Source organism: Gorilla gorilla, chromosome 18, assembly GCF_029281585.2.
Source record: "Gorilla gorilla gorilla isolate KB3781 chromosome 18, NHGRI_mGorGor1-v2.1_pri, whole genome shotgun sequence".
Classification (NCBI taxonomy): domain Eukaryota; kingdom Metazoa; phylum Chordata; class Mammalia; order Primates; family Hominidae; genus Gorilla; species Gorilla gorilla.
Window position 1 is genome coordinate 13,135,770 of NC_073242.2, and position 19,812 is coordinate 13,155,581.

The 19,812-nt window shown below is 40.7% G+C and overlaps 1 long non-coding RNA gene across 5 annotated transcripts in view; it reads left to right on the forward strand.

Moving 5' to 3' along the window:
* LOC134757488 (uncharacterized) overlaps positions 1-19,812 on the forward strand; it is a 439,709-nt gene that overhangs the window by 135,843 nt on the left and 284,054 nt on the right. Inside the window, exon 2 of one of the 5 annotated variants that reach the window (XR_010131491.1) lies at positions 13,216-13,295. The exons of the other annotated variants lie outside the window; for them this stretch is intronic. This is a non-coding gene — a long non-coding RNA (uncharacterized lncRNA). The remainder of the gene's footprint in view (positions 1-13,215; positions 13,296-19,812) is intronic. 5 annotated transcript variants of the gene reach the window in all.

Below are 19,812 nucleotides of genomic sequence, written 5' to 3' on the forward strand. Positions count from 1 at the left end.
GGCAACAGAGATAGGTTAAAGGTGGTCACATGATTAAAGTCAATCAGAATTAGGTCCAGGAATTTTTCTGAAACTACTTGAAAAATAGTTATTTTCTTTTCATCAGCTTTGCTAAACTACAGCTATATCAGCGTAGAGTTGCTGAAGGCCATTTCTATTAGTATGAGGGAGAGCCCACCTGAAAATGAAGCCAAAATAGAGCCAAGTGCAGATGGGAGATGGCAGGAAGCAGATCCCTGAGACATAATTTGAGCATCTAGATCCAGCCATGCCTGCAGCTAATAACACCTGGGGTTTTGTGCATTTTTTGCCATGAGCAATTTATGATGAATTTTTTGGTCACTGAAAAAGGAGAGTCCTAATGGGTAGGTAATACCATATTCGTGGTCAAAACAGTATTTTCTCAAAGTCAAATAAACTTTCTTAAATTTCTTACATTTGCTGGGAGGAAGAAGGTGAAAATTCATGAAAAATTCATGACAAATAAACAAAACTGAGGATAATTCTATCATGAGAATGATAACTTCTGTAAACTGGATATCTGTTACTGAATAGGCTGGGGTCAGGAGATTTTTGGGGTGGGGGGGTTATCACTGGTTTTAACAATAACCCCACAGTGTGGTTTCTGTTTTACAACTGAAGAAATCAAGAATTACAGAATAAATTTCTTAGCAGAGAAAAAGAAAAGTATATAAATAAAGAACTAATGTGTCATGCCCAAGATATGACAGCTGGTTAGGTTATAGGGCTTGGATTTGAGTCCAGGTCTGTCTGATGCTAAGACCCATGCTGTAATTACACGGTGTCTGGCTCCTTGGCAAACATGATAAGATGGAAGAGGAAGAGCAGAATCTGGGCTTACTATGAGGCAGGCACAGTGTTGGATGCCACACATGCATTATCTCTTGAGCAAAGTTGCACTCAGGCCACAGAGACTGAGGAAACAAAAGATTAAGAAAAGAAAAATTTCACACCTGTAATCCCAGCACTTTAAGAGGCCGAGGCAGGTGGATCACAAGGTCAAGAGTTTGAGACCAGCCTGGCCAGCCTAGTGAAACTTCGTCTCTACTAAAAAATACAAAAGTTAGCCAGGGGTGGTGGCGGGCACCCGTAGTCCCAGCTACTCAGGAGGCTGAGGCAGGAGAATTGCTTGAACCCAGGAGACGGAGGTTGCAGTGAGCCAAGATTGAGCCACTGCACTCCAGCCTGGGCGAAAGAGTGGGTCTCCATCTCAAAAAAAAAAAAAAAAAAAGAAGAAAAAGAAAAATTAGTACAGAGGAAGCAGCAAAGCTGCTCACCCTGATGCATGGAGCTCCTTTTGCAACTTATATTAAAATAATTGATCAAATGCATATTATCAGCTGCTGGAATATACACTGATAATGGCTGTCTCTACTTCACCACTTAATCTTGAGCCACCAAAGGGAGCTCCAAGGAAATCAATGGGGGATATTATTGCATGTTGTCACTCAAGCCATTGCTGTAGAGACTGAGGGGGAGGTGGGACAGGTAGTCACATTTCAAGCAGATTTCAATATCAGTGGAGCAACTATCAACGTGCCAGAACTACTGATAATCTCCTGAGGTGCAGGCTGGCTAGAAAAACTCTGTTCTGTACTCTAGAAAGAGTCTGTCTCAGCAGTCACTCAAGATATCTCCTTGACGATTAACATGCCACTCATTAGTGTGCTGTTTGTCCTGGGCTTGAATGAAAGCTGGCATTTCTTCCTTGAGACCTTCATTAAATACAAAGTACTAGTCTTAAACTGCATGCAGGGACATTTTCACCTTTAACATCATCAATATTTAAAAATGTTTAACAATGAGAACATATCTGGCTCAATTAATCTCTTCAATTTCTATTTCTCACCTCTCTGTAGATTTAATTCAGAAGAGGGCTGCTGCTGCTGCTGCTGCTGACAGTAACGAACTATTAAGCACACTCACACTGCACTCTAAACCTTGCTAGGTCATCCATATACATTACTTCCTCATCTCTCAGGACCTTTGTTTATATATGTCCCCTGGCCTGGGCCTCTCTTGTCACTCCACTTCCTTCTAATTTCCCTTCCTCTGCATTTTCAGTGAACTTGTTTCTGTTCCTTCAAATTCCAGCCTGTTCTTCCCAGGTGAGCTCTTCTATTACACACTTTCTTAGTTCCTGGTTTTTCTCTTACAGACAGCCATTATCACCAGACATTCTAGCAGTATATCATTTTGTAATTACACAATTGCAATTATGTACATATTTTTATAATTGCTCATATGGTTACTTGACTAATGTCTAACCCTCCTCTTTAGGAGGTAAATTCCATGAGAATAAACATTGTGTGTTTTTTTTTTTTTACTATTTTATTTCTAGGGCTTATCAAAGAGGCTGACACCTAGTAAGTTCTCTGTAAATATTTTACAACAGCCCTATGAAATAATCAGATATTAGTAGCCAAATATTAGAGATATGGAAACTGAAGCCCCCAAAGTGTTAAATATTCTGCCAGGACCTGAATCCAGGCTGTTTCACACAAACTCTGCCTTAATTGTTATGCTATTCTGATGCCTTCTAGAAGTTGGTTTTCTCTTTAGCAGGCTTCAAAGAGATAAATGAGGATTGATGGTCCTGGAGAACTATTTAAATACATCTGAAAGTGTAATGCTCTTTCTCAGGTCTAATGATCATTATAGTATTAGGAGACTTTTCCTTTTATAATTCAAAGTCTGAACTCCTTAGATTAGTAACAAGACACTTCATAATTTAGTCCAGATTTCTCAAACTGACAGTTCACCAGAATCAACTGGAGATATTTAAAAAAATACAAAAGAAATGATGTCTGAGTTTTACCACGAATATATTCTGATTTAATTCGTCTTGGGTGGAAACAGGGCATTTTAATTTTTCTTAATGCTCCCCAGGTGATTCTAGTCTTTAGCAACCTCACCAGCCTCCTCTCCTGACCTGCCTGCCTCTGCATTCACTTTTCCATTTTCCTTTCAACCTCTCTCCTTCCTACAAATAGTTTCCTTTTTTTTTTTTTCCTTTTGTTTTCAAGACAGAGTCTTGCTCTGTCACCCAGGCTGGAGTGCGGTGGTGCAGTCTCAGCTTACCACAACCTCCTCCTCCGAAGTTCAAGAGATTCTCCTGCCTCAGCCTCCCAAGTAGCTGGGATTACAGGTGCATGCCACCAAGTCCGGCTAATTTTTGTATTTTTAGTAGAGATGGGGTTTCACCATGTTGGCGAGGCTGGTATCGAACTCCTGACCTTGTGATCTGCCCACCTCAGCCTCCCAAAGTGCTAGAATTACAGGCGTGAGCCACCATGACCGGCCTCCTACTAGTACTTTCCTAAGAAGCTGTGTTCGCTTTTTCTCCCTCCATGGCTGCTAGTTTTCTCTCACAGTGTCCCCATGAACTCTCTGTGCCTATTTTCTTCATGGCACTCATCATACTGTATTTTTTTAAATTTAAATTTGGAGAAGAGGAGACTTTACTTATTATAAAGAGTTAGGGCCTGCAGAGTGGCCATTCTGACTGGCTGGGAAACATAGCCTGTAGCCAGAAGCCAGAAACAAACACTTCAAGGAAGGAGCAAAGGGAACAGGAATTGATGCCAAGTAGGATGGCCAAATATACATATTCAATAAGCTGTAGAAGGAGTCATTCATGTTTATGAAAGGAGAAATGTGCATATATGCAATTGAGCTTCTTGCTTCTCCATGTTCAAAACGTGGCGGCAATCTGAAGATGGAGTTTTGGCCCTCTGATGTCAGAAGATGAAACAAAGTCCATGAAAACCCTTACTGTGCATTCTCTGTAGACTGGCCAGGAAGTGCTGCACACTTTTAAACAACCAGATCTCATGAGAACCCATTCGCTCTCCCAAGAACAGCAAGGGGGATGTCCACCTCCATGATTCAATCACCTCTCACTAGGCCCTTCCTTCAACACATGGGGATTACAATTTTACATGAGATTTGGGTGGAGACACAGAGCCAAACCATAACAGGGTATACCAAGTGTGTCTGACCTTCCCCATCCTATCATGGCTGATAACTCAGTTTTCAAATGGGGTCTCCTTGTCCAAGAGAAGATACACTCAGTTAGTTGAGGAGCTTAGAATTTTATTTTTAGTTCATATTCTCCCCCTTTTGTCCAAGATCTGCCAGAGGCAGCATCAATGACTAAACTTCTGTTTTCTTCCCTATCTTTGTGGGGTGGTGTGGCTACTTGCCCTGGGTCCATCTTGTTCTTCAATGAGACTACTATGGCCAAGGGAATTAGAACCAAAGACTTAACGGCCAATTAAACTTTCTGCGACAGGCAGGAATGGAGGTGGGCAGAAACCCATCAACTCTTAAAACCTTTTAAGCAACGTAAGAGCAAAAAAAAGCCAAAAAGCCAGATTATGGAATTGACATACCCATAAGTTCTATGTGTTGAGCTACTGTAATCCTGGTTTTAGTAACAGACTTGTAGTAATTAGGTATATGAAACATAAGCATTTTGCTAAAACCATTTAAGCTAAGGAATGTAGAGTTTTTTGTTGTGCCACGATGCATTTTTACAGTCTCTTTAGCAATTTTTCCTAAGGTGGCCAAATTTTTAAAAATCATATCTCTATTTGCATAAACCCTATAACTGGGAACAACTGGTGACAAGAAGACTCTGTCACCAGGTATCTTAATATCCTGTTGGTAATTCTCTTTTAAGTTTATGGGAAATTTGTAGTTGGCATGGATGAAAATGGGCCATATAATGACCCAGGAGGCAAAGTACTTGAGTCTATCAGCTCTTCAGGCATCTGTGTGTCTGTCCTTGATTTGGAGGGTCTGAAGTAATTCTGTCCTTCAAAACCAACCCTTACAATGTCACTGGCCCACCTCTTCTGCAATAGCCCCTGGTCCTAGAGAGAGGCACATTGTATTTTAACCCAACGCTTTATTATTCCAGTTAAATGTTCTTAGTGTCGCCCAAGTGGACTGTGATCTACTTGAGGTCATGGTCTGGGTCTTATCCAATGTTGTACCCAAAAATGTCTACTATATAGCAAATATTTGACACATGATAAGAAAAAGGAGTTGGTGATTTAATAAATAAATAAAATGTAAGGACGATTTTACACATTTTATATTTCTTACCATTTTCCCATTTGAAGTACATTTTCCAGAAGTCAAGAAATATCCTTATGTCCACTGAGATAAAAGATTTTAGTAAAGCAGCTCTGTCTAATCATTCAGTCAAACATGAGCCTCAATGCTAAGATCATCATCAATTTTTGGAAAGACTATTTTGGACTATGTGAAATTTTAAGTACCTAACCTGGAGATATAATCAAGTCCAGTGGTTCTCGAACCAGCTGCCCATTGGAGTCATCTGGCATTGAGAGTGGTTACCATCTAACCAACTGGCATATACATTCACTGTAAGCCTACTATGTAGCATGGACTAAGAAATTTACTGTATTGTATAAATTAACAGAGGAATTTCTCATTGTATAAACTCAGAAGTTCATTGTGTTCTGAGCTCTGAATATAACCTCTCTTCCTTTTTCTTACTTATCACGCATCATTCCACAGACTCATCCTAAAAACTGCAAATGACTTTGTTTGCAAAAGTTGGGGTAAACCCCATCATTATAAAATACCGTGTTTTCTATTTTTTTCCTAATTGAGTATATCTCATCTCCTTATGGTAAGCCTGTTCATTATACCTTTTAATAAAGACCAAGAAAGAGAATAATAACTTTTTAAATTGACTTTTTCAATTACCATTTGGCATGCATGTTTTGATGCTGTTGTTTTGAGGATAAAAATGTTGATAGTGGAAATATATTATTGATTCCTGCCTGTTCTTCAGGCTCATGCACTATTGATTAAAGCCCTTCACAGCCTCAACCTTTGCTCCTGCATCCCAAGAGAGCAAATTTGTAGAGCTCCCAAGAACTAAAACTCTGGCTTGGAGATTTTGATATTTGGTGAGCCAGGAAGACTGGAGAAGATTAGAAAGTTCTTATCAGTAAATATGAGAGGCCTCAGTTGGGAGATGGAAGGAGAGCAGATTGAGCTGATGCTAAGGTCTTGGATACTAATGCAGTAAACTCCAATTCAAAGATTGCCATTTTTTTTCCTGCATGCATTTCTGTATATGGTTCTGGAGTGGTGGTGTGGATGCACAACTTAGCCCTCTCTGTTGCAAGTGGCAGAAACTCCACTCCAGCCAGCATAGGCGAAGCAATGGGGGCTTTCTTAGCTTAAGTGACTAGGGATAGCAGAGGTAGAGTAATTGGCTTTAGGGACAACTGGATCTGGAAATTTGAAGACACTTATCACTCTTCATTTTCTCCTTTCTTCTGTATGTTGATTTCACTTTCCATTTGAAATACATTTTCCAAAAACAGATAGGCTTCTCCTAGTGGGCATTCTTTTTTTTTTTTTTTTTTTTTTTTTTTTTTTTTGAGACGGAGTCTCGCTCTGTCACCCAGCCTGGAGTGCAGTGGCGCGATCTCCGCTCACTGCAAGCTCCGCCTCCCGGGTTCACGCCATTCTCCTGCCTCAGCCTCCCGAGTAGCTGGGACTACAGGCGCCCGCCACCACGCCTGGCTAATTTTTTTTGTATTTTTAGTAGAGACGGGGTTTCACCATGTTAGCCAGGGTGGTCTCGATCTCCTGACCTCGTGATCCGCCCGCCTCAGCCTCCCAAAGTGCTGGGATTACAGGCGTGAGCCACCGCGCCCAGCCGGCATTCTTCTTTCACAAGACTTTTAGATTCAATCCCTTCCTCTTCTTGCTTGTAATTGTATCCCTCACTCAAATCCCCAGGACCTCATGACTTATTGATTACATGAGCTTTTAAATTGGTGGCTTTGGGCCCAATTTCTTCCCCTTGCAAGATCACGTAGAAAGAACAATGCCAGGCTCAAGTTCTGGCATTGCTCACTAGTAGCTCTGAACTACTAAGAACCATTTAACCTCAGTGAGTTTTAGTTCTCCTCTCTGTCTTTGTCCACTTTATATGGCTCAGATGAGGATCAAATGGGAACACGTGTGTTGTAGACAGTACATGGTGATGAAAACAAGGTGACTTTCTCACCCCTCCCAACAACTAGCCTGGATATTAGAAAAGAGTCAGCAAACCATGAAATTAATACACAATGGGTCAGGGTTAAGATAGAAAAAACAAATGAGCTCAAGTTCCTAGGCTGAGAAAGACTTAGTTGTAGTTGTTCATAGCTAAAGACAATGTGGTCTATAAAAAGAAGCACTGGTCAGGAAGAAACATGTGAAATAAAGAGTGTCCGAGAGATAATAAATTGTAGCACTGCTAATTCAGGCTAGAGAGTGTCTTTGTCGATGGACTTTGAGTATTAGGGCCCTGTGGGAAGGCTCTTATGGTGTGCAAATGGATGCAGTCAGTCTATCAGAGCCTGATCCCGTTACACATGGGGAATAATCCAATGGACCCATCCATGCTTGTTAATACTCAGTCCTGGTGAGGCTGAGATGCAAGGAGTCTCACTCTTATGGGTAGCTGGTATGCAAGCACTGGTACATCTTTTCTGGAGGGACAATTTGCAGTGGGTATCAAGAGACTTGAAATGTTCATGCTTATGACCCAATGATGCCACTGCTGGGAATATGGTCAGAAATGGGTGATAAAGTTTTATACAGGGAATATTAATCACAGGGTCATTTGTAATAGCAAAAGGTTGACCATAGGGGAATAAGTAAATTTTTTGACCATAGGAGAATGAGTAAATTTTTTGGCCATAGGGGAACGAGTAAATTCATCATGGGGCCATCATAAGAACAAATAATATTAATTTGGAGGATACAAAATGGCATGAGGAAATACTCATAAGTTACATCATCTAAAGATATCTTGCATAATTTTTGTCTAAAAACCCAAGTAGCCATAATGTCAAGTGAGTAGGAATAAGATATAGTACTTTGATATAATGTGATCCAAGATTTAATAGGTGACTTTCACTGTGGGTATTTAAACTGTTTGGTTCTGAAGATGACCCTCACCCAGGGCCAGATGCAGCGTGTTTGTGGACATGTGTATGTGTAAAAATGGAAGGAAACAATAACTTATAAAAGTGAGTCAGATGTTTCCCATTTTCTTGCCTTATGATCTCAGGCAAATTATCTAACAATACTGAGTCTCTGCTTTTTGTGTTTTAAATCTAAAATAGGGCTAGTAATACCTTCTCTCCAAGGTGTCTAAGAATGGAATGAAATCGTGTATTTTTGAGTAACACAGTCCTTACAGATGTGGGTTCTGGAGTCAGACTATCTGGGTTGAAATTCTACCCCCACCACTTATTAGCCGTGGGATCTTAGAGAGGTGACATCACTTCTCTGTGGTGGATTGCTGCAGTAATGGCCTCAATACATCCAGACTTCTCTCTGCCCACACTCCTGGAAAGTACTTTTCTGCAATGTCTATGGAATGAGTCATGTGACTTGCTTTGCCAATGGGACAATGGCAAATGTGATGCAATGGAGACTGGAGAGGTGCTGTGCACTTGTCCTCTTGCTGCTTTGGGACCCTACTGCCATGTGAAGAAGCTCAGGTGAGCTGGCTGGAGGTGGAGAGAGACAGGTGTCTTGTCCTTGAGTCAACAGCCTGTCCACAAGCTGAACACAGTTGCATGAGAGAGGCTGACTGAGATCAGCTGAGCTGGCCCCAGATCAGGAAAAACCCTCAATGGATTCACAGAATCATGAGTTAAATAAATGCTTGATTGTTTAAAATGTTATTTTAATTGACAAAAAGTAATTGTATATATTTATGGGGTATAATGTGATCTTTTGATGTGTGTATACGTTATGGAATACTTAAGCTAATTAACATATCCACCACCTCATACTTATCCGTTTTTTTTGTGGTGAGAACATTTTAAATCTACTCTTTTCACAATTTTGAAATATACGATACATTATTATTAACTATAGTCACCATGTTGTGCAATAGATCTTTAAAACGTATTCCTCCTGTCTAACTGAAATTTGTACCCTTAGAGAGAGGAACAGTGATTGCCAGAGGCTAGGAGGCTGGGGTGGGAAATGGGGAAATGCTTGATTTGTTTTGAGCCACTATAGTCTGGGGGTGTTTGTTACTCGGAATAGATAACTGATACACTGTCTATGCCCCATTTTTTCTCATATAAAAAATGGCCCCTACTCTACAAGATCGCTGTTAGAGTTAAATGAGATAGTATGTGCACAGTACCTAGAAGAGGCCTGACACATGGTGCATAAAATATTCTGCCATGGCATGAAGCACGTAGTGTTTGGGGTGTTTAGTAGGCACTCAATGAGTATTAATTAGTTCCCTCTTCTCTAGAATGTGCTCATTGATGAATTGAACAGAAGTTCCAGTTAACAAGGAGGTGGAGGTTGCAGTGATCCAAGATCGCTCCATTGTACTCACGTCTAAGCAACAAGAGTGAAACTCCGTCTCAAAAAAAAAAAAAAAAAAAAAGTTCAAGTTAAATCACAGACTGATTTTCTACTAAGAGAAATCCATGGGATTTCCACCAACTATGTTTAACTCAATCTGAAAGTGTCCCTCGTCTTCTGGCAAGACCGTTGAATCAAGCTGTTGAAGAGGCTCTGGTGTGATCAATGCCCACCCAGCTCTTTCTGATCCCACCCTCAGAGACAGCTGAATGATTTGTGTACAATCACTTTGAACATCTGGGCAGGAGGACTCTGAGATGCACAAGGGGACATGTTTGTCTTTTTCTAAAAGCTAAGTTGTTCTGGGAGGGCATTGACAATGAGCAAGAAAGATATTTTTCAACAACAGAAGATAAGGCAAGATACCTATCTCAAGTTTAGGGGTAGTTGATAGGCAAGATGCACAGTTCTCTTTGTCTGAGCATATCTTGGTGTAGGCAGAGGGAAAGAATGACCACTGAGAACTCCTGACAGATGCGTAACTACTTGGCGAGCACACAAAGGAAAATTTACAGCGTCTTCTGTTTATTTGCTGGTTGTAAAATCCGCTGTTTCAGTGATTTAGAGTCATTGTTTTGCCGAGAGGTTTTTTTTTCCAGTCAGGTATGATGAAGTCTCCCAAGGAAAAAAAGATTGTTCATAAACCTGGCCTACAAAGGGCGGTGTGAGGAAGAGGACAAAAGCCACCGTCCTCCCTTATGAAAGATGGTCTCTGATCAGATTCAGCTGGACAGCTGGGAGGGCAAAGAGCCTGGAGGTTAAGAGCATTTTCTTTGAAGTCTGCCAAATCTACATTGGAGGGCTGGCTCTGCCCTTCACTAGTTTTATGACCATGGGCGAATTATTTAACAATTCTAAGCCTTGGTCTCCACCTTTGTAGAGTGGGGAAAGCAGTCATTTCAATCAACCTGGATGTTGTGAAGATGAAATAAGATAAAAAATGAAAAGTGTTTAGCATGGCTCCTAACAAAGAGTTAGTGCTCAATAAATGACATCTAACGCTATTGCTATTATATCAAACAACTATTGCTTGTCTATGGTATACCAGCCCTGTGCTAGACATTGAGGGATGAAAAACAGAAATAAGGTGCAACATTTGTCTTAGGAGGTTGGCAAACTTTCTATAAAGGGTCAGAGAGCAAATATTGTAGGCTTTGTGTACCCAAAGTTTTCTGTTACAACTACTTCACTCTGCTGTTGGAGGAGAAAAGCAGCCTTAAACAACAAAGAAATGAGCATGGATGTATTTCAGTAAAACTTGATTTATAAAAACAGGTGGTAGGCTAGATTTGTCCTGTTCGCTGTAGTTTGTGCCAACCCCTGTCCTAGCGAATTGCACAGTTGGGAGTGTCTCTGGCTATACCTCATGGAAAATCTTACTACATGAAGTCTTGATAGGCAGATACTGGTGTTGGTTCGGTGGACCAAAGATGTCAACCAGCATTTTCATGTTTCTCTATGTATTTCTTTCATGCTTGTCAACCTAATCACATCCATGTTAAAGGTAAGAAGAAGGAGAGAAGGGGTAGGGCCGATGGAGGAATACTGTTTTGTCAAGAGAGAAAAGACTTTCTTGAGACCTCCTTGTAGATTTCTGCTTGTGCCTCAGTAGCTGAGCTGTGTTATATGGTCACTCCTAGCTGCAATGGAAGCTGCGGAGGAGAACATTTGTCATCTGTGTCGTTTATAGTGTAAGTGAGCAGAAAAGAAGGGGATGAGAATGAGTGCTAGGTCAGATAACCATAGTATCTGTCACACCATTAAGTAATGTTACACTATTGAAAGAGACACACATGGAGAATTACAATACAGAGTGCTAAATAATTTCATATACACCCACAAATGTAATAGGGACTGAAAAGGGAAAAATTTAATTCCCTGTTAGAGTTCAGAATATCATTACAATGCATTCATTATTAAGGCTATTTGAGCATGGAAATGCAGGTGTCTAAATACAGACTAACACACTTGACAAGCAAAATGAATCATAGAAAGATTTGAGAATTATCATGGTGGATCAATTCCTGCTTAAAAATATCCACTCTCTCCCTCCCACCTTCATGCTCACTGCTCACTAGACCGATGGGACCAATGTTGAGTTTGACCATGTGGCTTGCTGACATCATGATAGGCTATATGCACTTTTCTGCTTCTTGACTTTGGACTCAGCGTGTGACTTGGCCAATGAGATCGTAGCCGTAATGATGTAAACAGAGAAGCTTGAAATGCATTTGGAAGAGGAGCTTCCTTTCAGTCACTGCTGGACCTTCCACTTGGGCTCCAGAATGGACACACTTGGAGTAGATTTGCACCAAACCTACAGTGAGCAGCCAAGCCCAGCTGGTCCCAGGCTGGAATACAAGCTGCTCAGCTGAGCTTAGCTAACTCCCATCCAACCTAACAGAAACATGAGTGAGAATAAATGATTGTTATTTTAAATTACTGAGTTCAGGATGGCTTGTTACACAGCAATAGCTAACTGATACAAACACATACTGTAAAAGTGCATGTGTTCAAAACCCACAAATTCAGAACCTATGTTGATAGGATGGGTTATTCATTTTTAAATAAAATATGATAAATTTCAACACGATGTAGTATGTTTAAAAATACAAGTGAAGACAAAATATGGAGCTATAGTAAGGGAGAGGACTATTGATTCTATGGAGGAAGGGAGGAAGAACTAGCAGAGACATAAGGCTTCTTGGAGGAGAGGAGCATCTGAATTCCCCTTTTAAAGTTCAGTAGAAGATCACCGACAGAAAGAAATAGGGAGAGAGTGGGAACAGAAGGATTAATATTATGTACAGTTTTGAGGCAAAAAGGGGCACACTAAATGTGGGGAACCATTAGCAATTCAGTATTACCAGAAGGTTAGTGGTGAGGGATAATGTGTCTAAAATCTCTTGAGAGGGTCTGCTATGCAAGGCCAAGGCACTTTTCTTTTGCTTAACCATAAGGACAATGGAGAGCAATGGAGATCACTGGCATGTTTTAATGTATTCAAATTAGTAATAATTCTATTGGTAACACCTAGCATTTATTGAGTGCTTACTAGGTGCAAAACACTGGGTCACGTATATGTATTCTTCACAACACTAAAAGACAGGTATTATTATTATTCCCATTTAACAGATGAGGAAACTGAGGCCTAGAGAGGTAAAACAACTCGTCCAAAGTCACAGAGTAACTGCCAGAGTGAGGATTTGACCAAAACTGCTCAACTCCGGATTCTTCCTCCCCAACCACTGCTGTTCCTGATTCTCTATATAGCAGATTGAGGAGTTGGCCAAGTCACTCAGGAAATTATTCAACAAACATATTGGAACGCATATTCCTAATGTTACAATTTCAACATACTTTATAGACTCTTGTTACATGGAAGTCACTGCGCTAGTCAATGAAGACTTCAGGTATGAAGAGGACTTGATCTTTGCCATTAAGAAATTTGAGTGACAGAAAATCAGTGCTTAGTGCCAACAACTTTCGTCTGTTCATTAAAGTAGGTTCTATGAGGCAGTGGCTCCTGAGCTTGGCTCTGGGTCAAAGTACCTGAGTAACAGAGTTAAAAAATTTTTTTTTAATACAGAGCTTCCAGGTACCATCCCAGATCAACTGGAAAAAGATCTCTAGGGTGGGGATCTTGGAAACCCCTCTCCCTTCCTCTCTCCTGTTCTTTCTCTCTCTTTCTTTGCACTTCCTAGGTCATTCCATAGTCTCTGTGAAAGTGATATTATCCCTGTTGGTCCTCTTCAGACTCTCCAAGATATGCAGAGCTTTGGGCCAGGATCCTACAGCCACGGGTCATGCAGAGCCAGTTGGCCACATCCTTTGGGGTGAGTGATGCCTAGAAGCTAATTATAATTCCAAAAGGTCTCCACTGAATTCTAAGAACTGCCCATCTGTACCCTCTTTCCTGGACTTTATTTCTTTGAAGACATCCACTTGCCTTAAGCCACTGTAAAATTTACGTTGTAACCTTCAGTGTAATACTCTTCCCAGACTCAATTGTGGCTTCTTCAGCCATTTCGAGTCAAAAGTGTTCACCAGAGGAGCGATAGTGGCAGAAGTTACATCTATAGTGAAATGAACAAATAGACTGAGCTGTACTCAAATTGAGGTTTGCCAAAGCTTGTTGGCCAATGGAGAACCAGCTCTCTCTGGAAGGGAGTGAGAGATAGTCACTCTGCCATTCTCTGGTTTAACATAGAGAGGGGAAAAAAATCACCTGTGCACACTTTCTGTTCAGGACTGTAGTGGGCGTGAAAGTATATTCTTTTTTTAATACTGAAACATTTCTGGCATAAGAAGCTTTGTAATCAATCAGTATTGTCTAAGATAGTTCTAAATGAGGCAAGTCAGTCCATAAAAATAAATTGCGTTTTCTTAAGAATGGTCTTAACTCACCTGTCAGTTTAGATAAACCTCGGCTCAAAAAGTTGAAGTTGAGAAAATTTTCCTATTATTTTACCAGCTTTGTGATTGTAGATACTGTAGTGGGCTGATTGGGGTTCCCCTGCTCCCCTTCCAAATATGTCTATGACCTAATTCCTTGAACCTGGAACCCCTGAATAGGAGTTTATTTGAAAAAAAGTGTCTTTGCAGATGTCGTGCAATTCATGATTGTGAGAGGGAGTTTATTCTGCATCCTAGACCATTTTGTGATGATTTAACAGAATACTTGAGACTGGGTAATTTATAAGGAATAGAGATTTATTTCTTACAGTTCTCGGACTTCTCAAAGTCCAAAGTTGAGAGGCCCACATCTGCTGAGGTTATTTTTGCTGCGTTATCCCATGGCAAAAAGAAGAAGAGCAAGAGAGTATGAGAGACGGACAGAGAGAGAGAGAGAGGAAAGAGAACTGAACTCATCCTTTTTATTAGGAACCCACTTTCTTGATAATAACTAACTCACTCTTGTGATAATTGCATTAATTCATCCATGAGGACAGAGCCCTCATAAACTAATCATCTCTTAAACATCCTCTTTCTCAACACTGCTGCATTGGGGATTGAGTTTCCAACACATGAACTTTGGGGGACATGTTCAAACCATAGTATCCTGAATTTTCTGGGTGGTACCTAAATCTAATAATCGGTGTCCTTGTAAGAGTGAGGCAGAGGGAGATTAGACAGACAGAAAGAGATCATGTGACCACGGAGGCAGAGACTGGAGTAATGTAGCCACAAGCCAAGGAACTCTGACGGCTTCCAGAAGCCAGAAAAGGTAAATAATGGATTATTCCCTAGAGCCCCTGGAGGAAGTGTGGCCTTGCCAACACCTCAATTCTGGCTTCCAGGACTATGAGGAGACAAATTTCCTGTTGTTTTAAGCCACCCAGGCTGTGGTAATGTGTTATAGTCGTCGCAAAAGACAAATAGAAGAACTAAAGTTTTTCTCTCATGTACAGACCAGAAAGGGCTGATTTTAGACAAATAAAGCATGTTTGGGAAATCTTGGTAGGGAGTGGGGACCCACCTGTGGGGGTGATCAGTGCTTGTTGGCTAGGGTTCTGAGCCTCAATGGGTGGAGTGGGCCCCTACGTGGGGTGCAGGCTCAGTAGCTCTTCTAGGCTCCCCCTTTTTTATAGCCATCAATTTTGGAGCCCTGGGAGCATTTTTGCTGCTTTCTCAAATAGGAATGCAAGTAAGGCAATTTGATTTTGCCTTGATATTTACATCCACAGTTAGGCCTGATTTCTGCTGATGCAATGAAAAAACCTCTGAACTCACATCTGTATCCATGGGAGGACGGTTTTAGCTCAGGTCCAACTGTGTGAGCCTGTACTCAGTAAAGTTTAACACAACTTTGCTGAATGTCTCTTCTATTCCAGTCCCTGTACTGAGCCCTGGGGCTACCAAGGTGAGTAAGTCACTGTTTCCCAACCTCAAGAACTCACAATCCAGTGACTGGAATAATAATTCAGTGTAATACGGTACATTTTAAGCACTTTTGTGGATATATGGTATGTAGGTAATTGCACTTGCGGTTGTGTATGCGTGTCTGTGTGCCCATGTGCGTGTGTACTTGTTAATGTGGTAGTGCATATCTGCTTGTATGTGTATGAATGTGTGCCCACTTGGTGTGCAGATGTATGTGTGTTTGGTTTTGTCCACACAAGTGTGTCTATATCTATGTACAATTTGCATGTGCATTTTCAAGGATGAATGTTTTATTTATCTTTAAGAAAGGTTTTGCAGTCTGCACAAAAGTGATTGCATTTCTTTTTTTTTTCCTTTGGCCAAATTTGGTCCTAACCAGGTCTTACCACAGTAACTGCTAACCAGTCCATCTGCAGTTAATATTTCATGCCTAAGATGTTTCATGAAGTAACTGAATGGGCTAATGGGTTGTTCACTGGATAAGACTCCCAGATACTCCCTTTCATGCCATTCCCCAGAATTCCTTCACCTCCCAGTGCTGTCTGTAAGGGTGAAGATACTCCATTTTGCCCCATGCTCTTTGCTGTGACCCAGATAGGCTCAAACATTTTTCCCTTTTGTGGATTTTGCGGGTAGGAATTGTTGAACATCTTAACCATTTAATCCAGAAGTTATGTCCTTTAAGGAATTGACCCTGAGCCTGTGAGTTTTATTGTGGGTTGGGGGTGAAGGAGTGGACCGTGCAGCATTCAAGGTCATCCAAGGTCATCCAATTAAGGCCCCTAAGGTCACTACAGGGGGAAAAGCCTGGTGAGGGAAGAGAAAGCATTAGGGGGAGCTGCACCGTGCTGAGAAATAACACCACACAGAAGTCTGTGTTCTAATCTCAGCTCTGCTTTGCATTACTGTGTGACCTGGAGCTGATCACAGCCCTCTGAGTCTTAAAGGGGTTGGACAAGGCCAACTAAACATTAGAAACACCTGAAAGTGCTGGTTAAAAGGAAGAATGCATGAGCTTCACTCCGGATTTACTATATCAGAATTTCCAGGGTCAGGGTCCAAGAATCTGCATGTTTAATATGCTTTCCACATGATTTTTCCCCCCTCTGGACTTAAGAAAACAATGGGCAAGTCAGCTCGTGAAGAACTTTTCAGATATTCAGACTATTATTCTGGGAGAGAAAATATTGGCAGAGAACAGATGGGATTTTTCTCAAGGAAAAGAAATGGAAATCCTACATCTTGCAAGAAATAGAAAAAAATAAATAAACTGTTTGAAGAAGAATCACATCAGGCTGGCAGGAGAGAGCCTGCGGCTGGGTGTCTGACCCGGAATGTTAAAGCCAGCCTGTCTTGGTTCCAGGATAAAGGACACTCTGCCAGCCTCTCCACATTGATTCATCTCCCCAGCCCCAAGATCAGGAGAGCATTCTGTTCCTTGAAGCATTTTGTGACTATAAGTCAGAAGTGCTGCAGTTTTAATAAATAGCTGTATTGTCCTGATCTTGTGCAATATACTGAACTATCATTTTCCAACTGTTGGCTTGCAAACTGGTTTGTGTGAGTAAGCCAGTCCATCCACATCACTAAAAGATAGTAGTAGTAACAACAATGACGTTTATTGAGCATTTATCATATGCCAGATGCTAGGTCTAGCCTTTTATAGGAATTAACCCTATTAATCCTTGCAGCAATTCTTTGAGATAGATGCGATTGTTTTCCCCATTTCAAGGATAAGAAAGCTGAGGCCCAGACAGGTTAAGCAACTTGACCAAGGTGACACAGCACAGGGCCCCTGCTAGCCTGTAAGAGCCTGTGTGCAAATTGAAACTGGTGTCCCCTTTTGAATTAGAACAAGATGCCCTTTCTGGCAGATATAGCTATACCAGCATACAACTTGGCAAGTGGTTTTCATAGTTATACAAGGAAGAAGCAGCCCCTTCCTCCAGATTGGCTTGCATAGCTTAGCAAATACAAGGCAATCTGTATTTCAGCTCCAACTCATCTCCTTAAATGGTGGGAGGGAAATGTATGCTGTGCACAACCTGCAAAACTATATCAAGTAGCCCTACTACCACTACTAGGTGATGCGGCTGGGATTTTATCCTAAGCGGTCTGACTCCAGAGCCTACATTCTGCCCATAACTAATTTCATTCTTCGGCAATATGTAAAAATAATATATACTTTCCTTTCTTTTTATAAAAGAAAGATGTATGAGAGCCCACTGAGTGATCAGATGGGAGTACTCATAGCTCAGTCTCGGGTGATGGATCACTCAGCAGCACACTGCTGGCTGCTAGAGAGTTTTTGATTATTGTCATTTAAAATTATTTTTTTCTCAGTCACATATTTTCAAAGGCATACCCACAATGGACTGTTGGTTTAAAATTGGATAGAAAAGGAATCCTGAAGTTGAACTACACATCACAGAGAAGCATGATAATTGTTCAAAAGAGGCTCAAGATAGTCCTTCCCCATTTCCATAGACAGTGTCCTTCTGATCAGAATTCTTATTTGGTGCATCTGGCATTCCAAAATGAAAGTTAAAAAGAGAAGCTTGTTAAGACCTCTTGAAACTCAACAGTAAAGAAACAAAAACTCCAATTAAAAAATAGGCAAAAGACATGCAGAGATATTTCACCTAAGAGGATGTACAGATGGCATATAAGCACATGACAAAATGCTAACATCATAAGATAGCAGGAAAATGCAAATTAAAACCATAATGATATTTCACTACACACTTGTCAGAATGGCTAAAATAAAAAATAGTGGTAACATCAAATGCTGGTAAGGATGCAGAGAAACTGGATCGCTCATATGTTGCCAATGGGAATGCAAAATGGATTGGAAAATAGCTTGGCACTTTCTTATAAATAAAACATATGCTTACCATAGAACCCTGCCAGTGTGACATAAGCAGTTGTTTCATAGAAATAAGAAGTTAGGTGTATAGAAAAGCCTGTCCACCAGTGTTCCTAGAAGCTTTATTTATGATATTCCCAAACCGGAAACAACTCAAGTGTTCGTCAATGAATGAATGACTGGGTGACTAACGGACTGTGGTACATCCATAGCATGGAATATTACTCCACAGTAAAAACGAAGGAACTATGGAAATACTCAACAAATTAAATGGATCACTAGAGGATAATGTTGAGCGAAAAAAAGCCAGTCTCAAAAGGTTCCATATTGTATGGCTCCATTTATATAATATTCTTGAAATAAAATTATAGAGGTGGAAAACAGATTGGGGATTGGCAGGGGGCGGGGATCACAGGCAGCTATAGAGGGAGAACACTAGGGAGCCTTGTGGTGAAGAAGCAATGCTGGGTTTCGATTGTAGTCATCATTAAGCAAATTTACACACGTGATGAAATTACACAGAAACACAGGGACACATGCAAATGAGTGCGTATAAAATAGGCGAAACCTGTATAGGCTCTGTGGTTTGCATCAGTGTCAGTTTCTTGGCTAAGAATTGTGCTAAGTTTATGCAAGATGCTTGTGGGAGAAACTAGATGAAGGAAGCCTGGATATCTATATCTATCTATCTATCTATCTATCTATCTATCTATCTACCTATCTATCTATCTGTCATCTATCTTTCTGACTGTTTTTCTTTTCCTTTTTCTCTTTTTTTGAGACGGAGTCTTGCTCTATCACCCAGGCTGGAGTGCAGTGGTGCAATCTCGGCTCGCTGCAACCTCTGCCTCCTGGGTTCAAGCAATTCTTTTGCCTCAGCCTCCTGAGTAGCTGGGATTACAGGTGCCCGCCACCACACCTGGTTAATTTTTGTATTTTTAGTAGAGACGGAGTTTCACCATCTTGGCCAGGCTGGTCTTGAACTCCTGACCTTGTGATCCATTGGCCTAAGCCTCCCAAAGTGCTGGGATTACAGGCGTGAGCCACTGTGCCCAGCTATCTATCTATCTATCTATGTATCTGTCTATCTATCTATCTATCATCTGACTATCCATCATCTATCTATCTATCTATATCATCTATCTGTCTAACTGTTTATCTATCTGTTAACATCTATCTATATTTGGTTATTTCCCATTAATCTATAACTATGTCAAAATACAAAAATTTAAAAATACAATTATTTTAGAATAAATGTTTATGTATTATTAGGCTACAAGGAATTTGTAATGCAATATACAAATTGTGCAAATACTGTAATAATAATAACAAATAATGTTGGGAAGTGAGAAAAAGGGAAATTGTAATCACAATTTTATCTGATTCAGTTTTCCATATGCTAAGAACAAATATGGTCCACACCCAAATGTGGAAAGAGGGGTCCAAGTCCTTGTCTCATGTCTCTTTGTTTAGAAATGACACCTGTGCTGGAGAAATCCTCACACATATGCATAAGAAAACATGTATGAAGATGCTAGTAGCTACACAGTTTACAGGAGTGAAAAATCGGGAGCAAACTAAATGTCCATCAACCTTTTATGGGG